The sequence below is a fragment of the Agelaius phoeniceus genome (assembly GCF_051311805.1).
Source record: "Agelaius phoeniceus isolate bAgePho1 chromosome W unlocalized genomic scaffold, bAgePho1.hap1 SUPER_W_unloc_1, whole genome shotgun sequence".
Lineage (NCBI taxonomy): Eukaryota > Metazoa > Chordata > Aves > Passeriformes > Icteridae > Agelaius > Agelaius phoeniceus.
In genome coordinates this window covers 6,151,450-6,165,316 of record NW_027509866.1, presented here as the reverse complement: position 1 = coordinate 6,165,316, position 13,867 = coordinate 6,151,450, and the positions used below count along the sequence as shown (strand labels likewise).

At 54.9% G+C, this 13,867-nt stretch overlaps 1 protein-coding gene across 1 annotated transcript in view; it reads right to left on the bottom strand.

Moving 5' to 3' along the window:
- The window catches only part of LOC143692466 (uncharacterized), a 103,661-nt gene that overhangs the window by 78,156 nt on the left and 11,638 nt on the right, over positions 1–13,867 (bottom strand). The gene's annotated exons all lie outside the window — the stretch shown is intronic.

Below are 13,867 nucleotides of genomic sequence, written 5' to 3'. Positions count from 1 at the left end.
AGCTCCAGTCTCCACCTGCATGAGCGAATTCACTCAGAGGAGACGCCCTTCCACTGTCCTGACTGTGGGAAGGGCTTCAAGCGCAAATCCCACCTCATCAGGCACCAGCACATCCACACTGGAGAGAGGCCCTACGAGTGTCCCAATTGTCAGAAGAGGTTTTACACCAGCTTCCATCTCCTCCAACACCAGCGGATTCACTCAGAGGAGAGGCCCTTCCTTTGCCCAGACTGTGGGACGGCCTTCAAGCACAACTCCACCCTCATCAGGCACCAGCGCATCCACACTGGGGAGAGGCCCTACGAGTGTCCCCAGTGTCAGAAGAGCTTCACCAGCAGCTCTCATTTTACCAGACACCAATGGAGCCACCAGTAAGGGAAGCCCTGCAACTGCCTCGATTGCAGGAACAGCTTCATGCACCACTCCAGCTTCATCCCCGATGGGAGAACCCACATTGGGAAGAGTCCTGGTGGTCCATGTTCCCTGTGATCCATGCTGGGAAGACACCTGTACCTTTTCCTGCCCCTGCCAATGACATGATATGGGACGGAAGAACGTGAGGGTCTGGCCATGGCCCTGTCATTACATTCACTCCCACCTCAGGTCCTTGCCAGGGGCAGGAAAGGCAATCTCTCTCAATCCTGAGGAGAAGGGTGTCCTTTCCAGGCAGGTGAAATTGTGGCCAGGCAGACCCAGTGAGTTGTGTTTTAGTTTTCCCTGTAAACAGTTTTATTTATCCCTTCTGTTATCAATACTGTTTTTGTTCTGTTTGTTCCTTGTCTGGTTGCTGTTCCAAATAAATTGTTCTTATCCCAGCCCGCTATCTTTTCCTTTTGTGCTTTCCATGGGAGGCGGGAGGGCAGCGAGGGCAGCATGGTTTTAGCGGGAGCAGGAAATTGGGGAATCCCATTCCTGAAGCCCGGCCCGTGGAAACCGAGCATCCCAGCTGGTGCCAGCCCTGGTGGCCATGGCAGCAGCCTTGGGAGCGGGTCCCTGGCTGGGGCTCTGGGAACCTCTTCCCTCTGGTGCCCAGGGACAGGAGTGGAGGGAGCGGCTGCAGCTGAGTCAGGGCAGGCTCAGGTTGGATGTCAGGAAAAGGTTTTTGCCCAGAGGCTGCTGGGGCCCTGGCCAGGCTCCCCAGGGCAGGGTCCCAGCTCCAGGGCTCTCTGAGCTGCAGCAGCGTTTGGCCAGCGCTGCCAGGCCCAGGCTGGCATTGTTGGGGTGTCCTGTGCAGGGTCAGCAGTTGGAGTGGAGGATCCTGATGGGTCCCTCCCAGCTCAGCCAATTCTGTGCTTCTGGGATCCCATGGGCCTGGGGATGGGGCTGCCAATGGTTGCCATGGCAACGGGCTCTGGCTGCAGGCCTGAGCTGGAGTCCATGGCAACCACCCCAGGCCTGGGGTCTCCATGGAGCTGGCAAGGGACTGAGCATAGCAACAGGGGCCTGGTGATGGTTGCCATGGAAACTGACCATAGCAACAGGAGGCATGTGATGGTTGCCTGCTAAGGATCAGATTTGTCACAGGCCCTCAGAGGGGTTCCATGGGGACTTTCCAAGAATCTCCAGGCTGTTCCAGAGCTGGAATGTCACAGGCAGAGACAGGGGCTCCATGGAGACCTCCCAGGGCTTTCTGGGGATGGTAAAGAGCCCTGTGGTCAGAGGCAGTCACAGCCATTCCATGGTGACATCCCAGGGCACCTTGGGCTGCAAAGGCACTGATCTGTCACAGGCACTCACGGGGGCTCCACGGTGACATCCCAGGAGTGCCCAGGCTGCCAAAGAGCCGGGATGTCCCAGACACTCACAGGGGTTCCTGTCATGGGCACAGTGGGGGCTTCAGTCAAAAGCTTTTTTTCTTAATTGGAGAAACTCCTGCTGAGTCATTAGATAGATAAATGACACTCAACAGCTACCATGGATCCCCAAACCCCTGAAGGGCCCCTAGACTTCTCAAATTCCTTCTAAGAGAGGAGACTGGGAGGGCCTGGATCCAATCCCAGCCCCAGAATTTTTCAAAGGTTTACATGTAAAGGATCGGAGAGGTGGAATTGAACTTTGATTCAATTTGTCCCACACGATTAATGATAGAACACCAGATATATTTATATAAATATGGCTCTGTCTGATTCTGATGATGATCAAACAGAAAGATCTTAACCAGAGTTATTTACTCCACAGTGCCGGAACTATAACAATTATTAGAATATCATGCTCTAGGTAGCAATTTTGAAGTCAGCAGGGCCTTGATGGAGCTGTTGGAGGCCATTGCAGGCAGAGCCTCCTGCTCCAGCAGGAACTGCCTTTCCTGTGCCATCAGCAGGGCAGGTCCCGCTGCAGGAAAAGCCCCAGGCCAGCCCCAGCACAGGGAAGGCCTCGGGCACAAGGGCAGAGTGCCGTGCTGGGAGCTGTGCCAGGGAGAGCCTGAGGCACCAAAGGCACCTTGGCAGCAGCAGCTGCTTGCAGGCCATGGCCAGAAGCCTCCCTTGGCAGCCCGGCCTGGTGGCCACCACTGCAGAGCTGCTGCCTCAGGGCTCATTCCTGGCTGGCCTCTGAAAAGCCACTTCTGCCCCAGGAGCCTGACTGGGAAGCCATTGGCCCCAGCACCTTGGGGACAAGATATCAATGACAAAACTCTTCATGCCAGCAGAGCCAAGGCAGGGGCAGAGGAAAGGGCAGAGCCAGGCCAGGGGACAGGGCTGCCATGGTGATGGCTGTGAGGTAGAAGAAGAATAGGCTCGGAAGGATGGAAGGGTGGTTTCAGAGAGTCTGGAGCTTTTCTTCCTAGTTGGAATGAACCTGAAGAAGACATAATAGCACCAAGGGCAGCTGGGGAGGTCCAGACTGGACATGAGGACAAAGGAATTTTCCCTGCCAGAGCAGGCCTTTTGTGCAGCACGTCCCCCAGCAGGAGCCTGGAATAGCGCCAGGCTTTGTGTGGGCAGGCAGGAGGCAGAGCTGTCAGCAAAGGAAGGGCCCAGTCAGGTGGGGCAGCCGGGGGATGCCCACAGCCTGCAGGGACAGAGGCGCAGGGCAGGGACACCGTAGGACAGCCTGGGCTGCACAGGGCACAGGGATGGGCAGCAGCTGCAAGACAGCCCTGACAGAGCCAACTTGGGCAGCACTTTGGCCATGGCTGCTGGCCCTGGGTCTGAGGCCACGAGGGGACAAGTGACCCTTGCAGGCCTGGGGCCTCATTGCCTCATTGTCCCTGCTCAGCAGCCTGGCAGGGGCCGCCTCATGCTCCTGCCCTTGGCATTGCACATCCCCACATCCCAGTGCCCATCCTGGGAAGAGCCCTGAGCAAGGAGGGAGGGACAGGATCTGCCTGGCCAGGGGCTGGGGCTCAGGCCTTGGCCCTTTGGATTCCTATGTCTGTGCTGCTGAGCTGGGCTGGGCTCCTGGCCCAGAGGCAGCTCCTGGCAAGGGCAGCAGAGCTGCAGAGAGACAGCTCTGGCCAGGAGCAGCTCCTGTGCACAGCCCAGCAGGGCTTGGGTACTGCCAGGGCCCCTCAGGGACACCAGCAGGGCACAGACAGAGCTCCCAGGGGCTCAGCACTGGCAGGGGCTGTGGCATGTCCCAGAGGGGGCTGTGTCACAGCAGCTCCTCTGTGGCTGTGTCATGGAGGTACAGAGCAGCTGTGATGTCAGCAAGGGGCTGTGTGACAGCACAGAGTGGGCTGTGTGAGGTCACAGATTGGGCTATGACATCACAGAGTTTGTTGTGTGTGGTCATTGAGCAGCTACGGCATCATAGAGGGGATTCTGTGACATCACAGAGCACACTCTGACATCATGGCATGGCTGTATGGCATCATAGAGCTGGCTGTGAGGACAAAGTGTGTACTGTGACCTTACAAAGTTGCAATATGACATCACAGAGAGGGTTTTTTGAGATCACTGAGGGGATTGTGACATCACACATCTGTCTGTGACATCATAGAGTAGAGTGTGAGGTCATAGAGCAGATCCTGCGTTCATAGAGGGTGGCTCTGTGGCATCAGAGAGAGGGTTGTGACATCACTGGCTGGCTGTGTAACATCATAGAGCAGCCTATGACATCACAGAACAGATTGTGGAATCACAGGGTGACTTTCTGACATCACAGAGTCTTCTGTTACATCACAGTGCAGCTGCATGACATTCCAGGGTGACATCCCAGAGTTGGCTGTGTGACATCACAGGAGTCTGTGTGACATCACAGGAGTTGTCTGATATCACAGGGGGCTGTGTGACATCACAGGGGCAGTGTGACATCACAGGGGCAGTGTGACATCACAGGGGCTGTGTGAGGTCACTGGGGAGGTCACTCTGCCCCAGCCCCCTCACAGTTCCCCCAGAGCAGTCCAACCCTCCTCGTGCACAGCGGGGTCCCCTGTCCCCCCGGGTCCCCCCGCCCCCGGTGCCGCAGCCTCCCCCAGAGGATGTTCCACGAGATCGACCCCAGAGCCTGACACGGGGCCGGGGGGCCGGGGCCCTGGGGGTGGCACAGGGGGACAGGGACCCCCCGGCAGCGTCCCCGTGTCCCCCAGGGCCAGAGCCTGGGCCAGGGCTCCTTCACTCTGGTACCAACGAGGCCTTGAGAGCACTGAAAAAATCCCCAGCAAGGGAGCAGCAAAAAACAGATTTAACATTAAGCAACAGCAACACAAAGTTCCTTGGCAAGAGTCACTCTGCTCCTGACTGGACACTTCAGGCCCAGCAAGGAAACAAAGCAACAACAAAACCAAACAGATTCCAGGCAATCGAACCAGAAATGAACAGAGAACTGTCCCTGTGTGTGTGTGTGTGTGTGTGTGTGTGTGTGTGTGTGTGACACATGGACAGTGAGGGCAAGGATAAAAGGAATATGGCCTAAAAGCTTAACAGAGCTCAAACTCAACAGGACTTATCTCAGACCTTGACCTAAACTGATACCTTCAACTTCACAATTTAGCAAATAAACAGCACTTAACAGTACTTAACCTAAGTCACAACCTATGACTTAATGATTTAATGGTGGAATAAAAATGAAACAATATTCAACTTAGATTATAACATAATAAACTTTACTTAGCAAAAATATGCTCTTAACACCATTTAACTTATTCCTCGTGATGTAACCTCACTTACAGGCCTCACTGACTCAGCTATCCAAGGCACTCAAACCCCTCAGAGAGCAGCATTTCTGCCACATTTCCCCGGCACAGGCACTCCTGTGTGCACACAGACACAAAGAGTCAGTGCAAGGCACCTGGGAGAAATTCCCCTGAGGGCAGGAAATGCTCCCTGTGGATCCTTTGGCATCTCCCCAGAGGGTGAAGGGTTGAGCCTGGAGGAGTGGGGGGATCGGCCCAGGCTCCGTCGTTGTTGGGGATCCCCGAGTGCAGCAAACGGGAGAGTTCCCGGCTGGGAGAGGCCCCACTCAGAGGGAGTCGCTGGCCCAGGAGAGCTCCAAAGGCTCCTTTTGGAGCGCTGTTTGCAGGGCCCCAAGAGAGGGGCTTCAGTCCCAGCAATGGTTCATCCTGGCCACACTTGGCACCAACAGCTTTCTCTGGCAGGGTGAGAACAGGGATGTTGTGCCACGGAGGGAACAAAACCAGTTCCCAGGGCTGCTCCTCCAGAAAGCAGGAGCTGGTTGGGCAGCAGCAGTGCCTGGAGCAGACAGTGTTTGTGAGGAGCTGCAGAGGAGCTGAGCCCAGGGGCTGTTGGCCAAGGCCGAGCCCCAAGGAGCATTTCTCAGCTGGCAGGGCGGCCTGAGAAGGGGAGGGGGGAATGCAGCAGCACAGGGCCCATGGAACCAAGGGACCATTGTGACACTGTGGGGCCCTGTGAGACCAAAGGACCATTGTGACACTGTGGGGCCCTGTGAGACCAAGGGACCATTGTGACACTGTGGGGCCATGTGAGACCAAGGGACCATTGTGACACTGTGGGGCCTCATGGAATCATGGAGAGCACTGTGACATTGCTGGGCCTCCTGGAACCAAGGCGACCATACTGACCCTGTGTGGCTCCATGGAATGTAGGGATCATAGTGTCACTGAGAGGCCCCATCAAACCAAGGGTCCATTGTGACACCACGTGGCCTCATGGAGCTGTGGAGACCATTGTTACACTTTGAGGTGTCATGGAACCAAGGGGCCATTGTGACACTGCGAGACCCCATGGAGCCAAAGGTTCATTGTGACATTGCAAGGCCTCATGGAACAATGGAGATACCATTAAGACACTTGACAGCCTCATGGAACCAAGGGGCCATTGTGACACTGAGGGGACTCATGAGATCATGGAGACCGTTGTGACACTATGAGGCCCCATGGAATAAGCAAAGCATTTTGACACTCTGAGGCCTCATGGAACCAGTGAGACCATTGTGACCAGGGGGGTCCCCACACAACCCAGAGGACCATTGTGATTCTGCGGGGCCTCATGAAACCAAGAGGCCTTTGTGACACTGCAGGGCTGCATGGAACCAAAGGTCCAGTGTGACATTGCAGGGCCTTGTGTAATCAGTGGTCCATTGTGACACTGTTGAGCCAAAGGAGACCATTGTGACACCGCAGGGCTTCATGGAACCAAGGCGCCATGGTGACATTGTGGAACCCCATTCAACCAAGGGTTCGTTGTGACACAGCAGGGCTGCATGGAACCAAAGCTCCAGGGTGACACAGAGGGGTCTCCTGTCATCAATGGTCCATTGTGACACTGTGGAGCCAAAGGAGACCATTGTGGCACAGCAAATCCCCAGGGTCCAAAGGTCCATTGAGACACTGCAGGGCTCAGGGAACAGAGGAGTCCTGTGACATTGTAGGTCCTGGGGAACCACAGAGACTATTGTGATACTTGGTGGCCTTCTGGAACCTAGGAGCTATTGTGACACTCTGGGACCCCATTGAACCAAGGGGACCATGGTGATAATGCAGGGCATCATAAAACCAACAGAATATGGAACAGGTCTGGCTTGTTTGGCCTCCCATGGGCTGCCTGACTGGTCCAGCTGAGCTTGGCATGTTGGGGGTCTCTTCTTATCAGCTGCTGAAACACTGGGGCTCTGTGCTTTCCTTCCCAATGGAAAAGAACTCTCCTTCTCCTGCAGGCACCCATGGCCAGAATTGGGATTTCACCTCCAAATTTCCTTATATCCAGGGATTGTTCCCATAGGAATATTGCCAGAACAAGTCTGGCTGTTAATGGTTTCACAAGGGTCACTTCACATCTGTCCCCAAAACACTGGGGAAGACTCTGTACATTCCTTCCTATAGAAAAGAACAGTCCTGCATCTCCAGGCATCCATGGCCAAGACTGGGCTTCCACCTCCAAAATTCCCTAAATCCAAAGATAGGTCCCAGACAAAATATGTCATTTCTGACAAGTCTGGATGGCCTTGGCCTAGTGAGGCTCTCACGTGCCTTCCAAACACTGGGGCTCCATGGTTTACTTCCTGTGGAAATGAACTGTCCTGCTCAGCCAGGTGCCCATGGCCAGAATTGGGATTTCACCTCCAACCTTCCCTATTTTGACAAATTGGAGGAGATTGTTGGGTCAAAAATTTTTATGTGTGGGGGAGGAAGGCCCTGCCCTGCCCTGGAACCCCAGCCCTGCCCTGCCCTGGAACCTCAATCCCCCCAGAGCCTCTATCCCAGCCCAGCAGTGGCTGCCAGTCCCTGGCACAGCACAGGCAATGCTCCACAGCCACCTCTGCAGCCCCCAGCCCAGCTCCTGAGGGACCAAATGAGCCCAAGCCCCACCTGGGGGAAGGGCCCAGGGAGACCAAGGGGTATTGAAGGCTGACCACAAGGCAAGCACACATCTTATCCTGTATCCTCTTGGAATTTCCATCTGAACTGCACTGGAAACCAGGAGTTTGTAGCTGTGTGTGTGCTTCTCTATCTCACATTTTTCTCTCTTCCTGTGTCTTCTTCTATTTTTGTCCCCTTGCAAATTTTGACTAACTTAAAATTGAACAAGCTACGAGTTTGTGAAGTTGAATGGGCCAAGTTAATGCTTTGAGAAGTGTTTTGTGTTGATTGAATGTTGTATTAAACCTTTTGCCAAAGTTTCTCTGATTTTCTAAATTTGCCAGTAAAGTCTCTTTTGTTGCTTTGAGCTCCTGACAATCCTTTGTTGGTATTTCTCCAGCATATCCAAGTCAGAGGACACAAACAACTGTAAATTCCTTTTAAATGTCTCATTGAGAGAGTTGTTTGGGGGATGGGAGTCAGGGCTTGTGTGTCCTGCTTGGCCCAGCCCAGGCAGGGCTTTCCCAGCCACATTCCACACTCCATTGCCCAGCTGGAGCCGCTGGTGCCTCTGAGTTGTGCTGCCCCAGCCCCAGGGACGCTCTCCTTGTCTGCCCATTCCCCCACGGTCTCTGGGCAGGGATGGCCTCACTGGGGGCTGCTGACATCCTCAGCAACTTGGAGGCTGCTGCTGAATTTTCACTGCTCCAGAGGCTTGTTCAGCCTTCAGCTCTTCAGTGCAGGAATTCAGTGTCTCAGGGCTCATGAACATTCAGAACACCTGAACAAGCCAAGCCTCTGGGAATCATTTGATTTTAATTTTCAAATCCTTTGTGGCTAATTAGACAGATCTCAGTAGTATGTCCAAAGTGAATGCAATATATTTAAAAGGACAGTGAGAAAACATTTTTTAGGTCCTGTTTAGGATATTTTCCTGTTTATAAATCACTATGTGCAATCTCCAATTGACACTGAATCCAAGTACCTCCTCATGCAGTGTGAATAGATATGAAAATCAAGACCCTTCATGGCTGACAATCAATCAGACTCTGTCCCTACCCCCAGCCCACCATTTCCCCCATCCAAGCCCTGGCACTCAGAGCAGCCTTGTGCAAATCTGAGCTCCCTCCAGCCCAGGCTGCACCTGCAGCTTTCAGCTCCTTGGCTCCAACTCCCACCTGCTTTCCTTGGAGAAGGAGCTGCCCGAGACACAGAGGGATGTTCATTTCTTGTCAGCCAGTAAAGCCAAGGGAAGGCACAGCTCCATCAAATGCCAAAGTCATTCTTCTCCCTGGCTCTGCCCTGCCCCTGATCCCCACAGCCTGTCCTGTTTCCTTCATCCCTACATTGCCAGGGACTCTCTGGGAAGAGGGAGCTCTACTCTGGGGATGGAGGGAGGTGCAAGTGCAGCCACTGGAGTGGGAACCACAACTCATCAGGTTTGTATCCTTTGGGGGTCAGGAACTGGTGAGACTCAGAGGCACAGAAAGTTTCTCCTCATGGCAAACAGACCATGGCTGAACAGGACAGAATTTAATAACAATCTCACTCTTCCCTGAGCTATGTGCAAAGTGCCAGCAGTGTCTGATGAGTCCTCCGTCCACATTTCCATTCAAACATTAATTTCACACAAATGTGACTCTGATACAATCAAGTTCCTCTGTCAGGATGCTCATCCTGGAATGGGGGCAAAACAGCTCCAACAATTCCTGATTTGCAAAGCTGTCAGTGGTGGATGGAGAAGGGAGGTCAGGCTGCTCTTGGTGTTGAGGAAATGCTGAAACCAGCCTGACTCATTTCATCTCTTCCTGTCCTGGCTGATCTCCCCTCTTTCCCCTCCCACCCATTGGCTTTTGTCTCCCACCAGGCCCCCGGTGAAGAGCCTGGCTCTGTGTTCTCCATCCCCTCCTCGCTGGCACTGCCAGGCTGGGATGAGGAGCCCCTCAGCCTTCCCTGCTCTGGGCTGGACAAGCCCAGCTCCCTCAGCCTCTGCTCACAGCCCAAGGGCTCCAGCCCCACCTTGGAGGCCCTTCCCAGACCCTGCTCCAGCTGCCAGACATCTTTCCTGCCCTGGGCAACCCAACCCTGGCCACAGTGACCTGGATAATCCCCGTCCTTGATGTCCTGGTCACACAGCCCTGGCCCCTTGTCCCCATGTCAGGCTCTGGGGTGGATCCTGTGGAACATCCTTTGGTGGAGGCTGTGGCTCCAGGTGGGCCGGGGGGATCCCGGGGGACAGGGACCCCGCTGGGCATGGACAGCATTGGACTTGTTGGGAGAAACTGTGAGGGGGAGCTGGGGCCGAGTGACCAACCCAGTGACCTGACACAGCCCTGCTGGGATGGCACACAGCCCCTCTGGGATGTCACACAGCCCCTCTGGGATGTCACAGCCTGATCTGTGATGTCACAGCCCCTTCTCTAATGTTGCACAGCTGGTCTCTGATGTCACAGCCAACTCTGTGATGTCATAGACTGCCTCTGTGATGTCAGACATCTGCTCTGTGATGTCACAGAGGCAGCCTATGATGCCATAGCTGATCAATCACCTCACATACCCCACTCTGTGATGTCATATCCCACTCTGTGACCTCATGTTACCAGATGATCAATTGCCTACACCAGCTGAGCTGACACCTGGAGCTTGTTCTCCACATCCCCAGGCCTATGGAAACCACACAAGGCCCATTGTGTGAGAAGGGGAACTGGAAGTTCAGCAGCCTCAGGGTCCTGCCAGCTCAGCCAGGCCCACTGGAACATTGGGGTCCACGACCACCAGGGACCACCAGAGAGACCCCCAGGAGAGAAGAACACATGCGTAAAGGGGAGGGGAAATATGTCAATGATTTTGGGGAATTATTATCATATATATGTTTAGTCCAAGACAATCAATGAATATGTGAGCAAAATACAGAATATAAACAGAAACTTTCCTGTACTCAGCATGCATGGCTTTGGGAGGAGCTCTCCCCCGTGCATCCAGCTGAATAAAGAATGCTGCTTCTTAATGCTACATTGGGGCTAAAAAGAGTTTTCTGTTTTACTGAATTTTTGGTAACACTCCCACTGCCAAGGAAAGCTCTGTCTGCTGCTGTTCACAAACAGATAAGGGCTGGGGGCAGATGTGGGGCTCAGAGGCTGCCTGGGGCACAGTGACCATGAAATAATCAAGTTTTCAATGTTCTGTGAAAGAAGGAGGGGCAGCAAGAAAACTTCTGCACTGGAATTAGGAAGGGCAGACTTTGGCCTGTTTAGGATGCTGATTTGGGGAGTACTGAATCAGGTACTGATTTTTTAAAGAGAAAGAGCCATTAAAATCAAAGGGGTCCAGGAAGGATGGACACATTTCAAGAAAGTAATCTCAAGGGGGAAGGAGCAGCCTGTCCCAGTGTGGTAAAAGATGAGCTGGTGAGGAAAAGGACTGGCCTGGCTCCACATGGAGCTTTTGTGGGAACTTAAGGGAAAAAAGAGGATGCATCATTTTGAAAAGAGAAACAGGCAACTCAGGAAGTGTTTAAGGATGTTGTTAGGTTATGCAGAAAGAAGAGGAAAGAGGTGAAAACCCAATTAGAGCTTAATCTGGCCACTTGTGTGAGAAATAATAGGAAATGTTTCTATAAATAAATTAGTAGCAAAACACCAGATAAAGAGAACCTCTACTTTTTATTGGATGCAGTGGAGAATAGACTAACTAAAGAAACGTCTGAACAGTTTAACACCTTGTCTGTCTCAATTTTCAATATTAGGACAGGTTGTCCTCATGACAAGTGTTCTCCTGAGCTGGTAGATGGGCACAGGGAGCAGAACAGCCCCCTGGAATCCAGGAGGAAGCAGTTGCTGACCTGCTGAGCCACTCAGATGCTCACAGGTGTGTGGGATCAGATGGGATCCATCCCAGGGGGATGAGGGAGCTGTGGATGAGTCCCCGAGCTGCTCTCCATCATTTACCATCAGTCCTGGCTCAGCAGGGAGGGCCCAGAGCACTGGAGGTGCCAGTGTGAGCCCATCCCCAGGAAGGGCTGGAAGGAGGAGCTGGGGAACTCCAGGCCTGTCAGCCTGACCTGGGTGCCCGGCAAGGTTATGGAACAGATCACCTTGAGTGCCATCACAGGGCACCCACAGGATGGCCCAGGGATCAGAGCCAGCCAGCGTGGATTTCAATACTGCATTGATGGTCTGGGTGAGGGGATTGAGTCCAGCATCAGCAAATTTGCAGATGGCACCAAGCTGGGTGTGAGTGTGGATCTGCTGGAGGGTAGGAGGGCTCTGCACAGGGCCCTGGACAGGCTGGATCCAGGGCCCAAATCCAAAAAGGTGAGGTTTAACAAGTCCCAGTGCCAGGTCCTGCACTTTGGCCACAACAACCCCTGCAGCACTACAGGCTGGGGACAGAGTGGCTGGAGAGCAGCCAGGCAGAAAGGGACCTGCAGGGACTGATGGACAGCAGGCTGGACATGAGGCAGCAGTGTGCCCAGGTGGCCAAGAAGGCCAATGGCTCCTGGCCTGGATCAGGAATGGTGTGGCCAGCAGGAGCAGGGCAGGGATTCTTCCCCTGTGCTCGGCACTGGTTGGGCAGCACCTCAAGTGCTGTGTCCAGTTCTGGGCTCCTCAATTTAGGAAGGACATGGAGGGGCTGGAGCGTGTCCAGAGAAGGGCAACAAGGCTGGGGAGGGGTCTGGAACACAAGTCCTGTGAGGAGCGGCTGAGAGAGCTGGGGTTGTTTATCCTGGAGAAGAGGAGGCTCAGGGGAGACAAGGCAGTGTCAGGGCATAGGTTGGACTTGATGATCTCCAAGGTCTTTTCCAGCCTTGCTGATTCTGGGATTCTCTGAAACCACCCTTGGAGCAGTTGCAGGATGAGCCCTGGGCCTTCTCTTCAGAAGCTCCAGCAGCCCAGGTCCCTCAGCTTCTCCTGGCAGCCCCAAAGCCCATCCTGTCAGTCCTGCAGAGCCTCTGCAGCTCCTCCTCATTGCTCAGAACAGGGAGCCCCAGAGGCAGACACAGCAGCCCAGATGTTCCCCCCTGGCCTGGGGTGCCTCTGGCAAGGGAGCAGCAGCAGGCACTGCAGGAGCCTGCAGACAATTCCTGCAGCACTTGTAGGATGATCCTGCTGCCCAAGGGACGTTCCCATGGTGCCAAGTCAGGAACTGCAATGGGGAGTGGGGCCAGAGAGGAAAGAGCAAACAGGGATGGGCTGTTTGCAGGGCAGGGGACAGGGCTGGGCAAGAGGAAGAATTCTGAACCAAGGAAGAGTAAAGAAAGCAGAGGTGAAGGAAAGGAAATGCTGAGGGCAGTTTGGGGGTGGCTGCCAGGCAGCCCTGGCTCTGAGCAACAGCATCTGCAGTGGCACAGGAAACTCCCAGCTGATGGGAACAAACTTTCTGGCTGAGTGCAGAGGCCAGGACAAAGCTGAGTGGTTTCCCTGGTGTCCCCCAGGCCTTGCTGGCCCCAGGGGCTGATGGCATTTGTGCTCCCTCAGGTTCATGTCCCCACAGCAACAGCATGGGGGTGCTGGCCCTGCTGTGTGCAATGCAAACAGGGGCTGCTGAGGCAGTGTTGCCGTGTCTGTGCCTGCAAGGATGGGGCACCTGTGTGAGCTGGGGGAGAGGCCAGGGCTGCAGAGGGGGGATGTTGTTGGCAGCTGCATGAGGACGCTCTGGGACGCTGCCCTGGGCTGTGCAGCGCACTGGGCATGGATCAGCCCCTGCTCTGCTGCTCCTTCCCGTCTGCCCCATGGCCCTTGCAGAGCCCCAGCCATGCTGTTTGCCCCCAGCCTGCCCACGGCCAGCCTGGGGCTGCTCATGGGGGTTTCTGTGCTGAGCATTGGCCTGGCCGTGTTCTGGAGAGAGCCTGGGCAAGGAGCCTGGAGCCCCCAGGGCCTGGCCTGAGGCGTCAGCGCTGCCCCAGCAGTGCCCATGGCCTGGCCCTGCTGCAGCCCCGGCACTGCCACCCCCAGGGCTGTGCCCGGCCCCGAGAGCACTCAGGCCCTGCAGCAACACCAGGGCCACCAGGGCAGCAGGGCAGGGCCACGGCAGCAGCACTGGCAACACCAAGTGCTGCTGCTGCTGCTGCTGGGCACAGCTGCTGGGCCAGCACTGATCTGCCCCAGCTCTGCACACAGACATTGCTGCTGCAGCTCCAGAGAAGGCAAC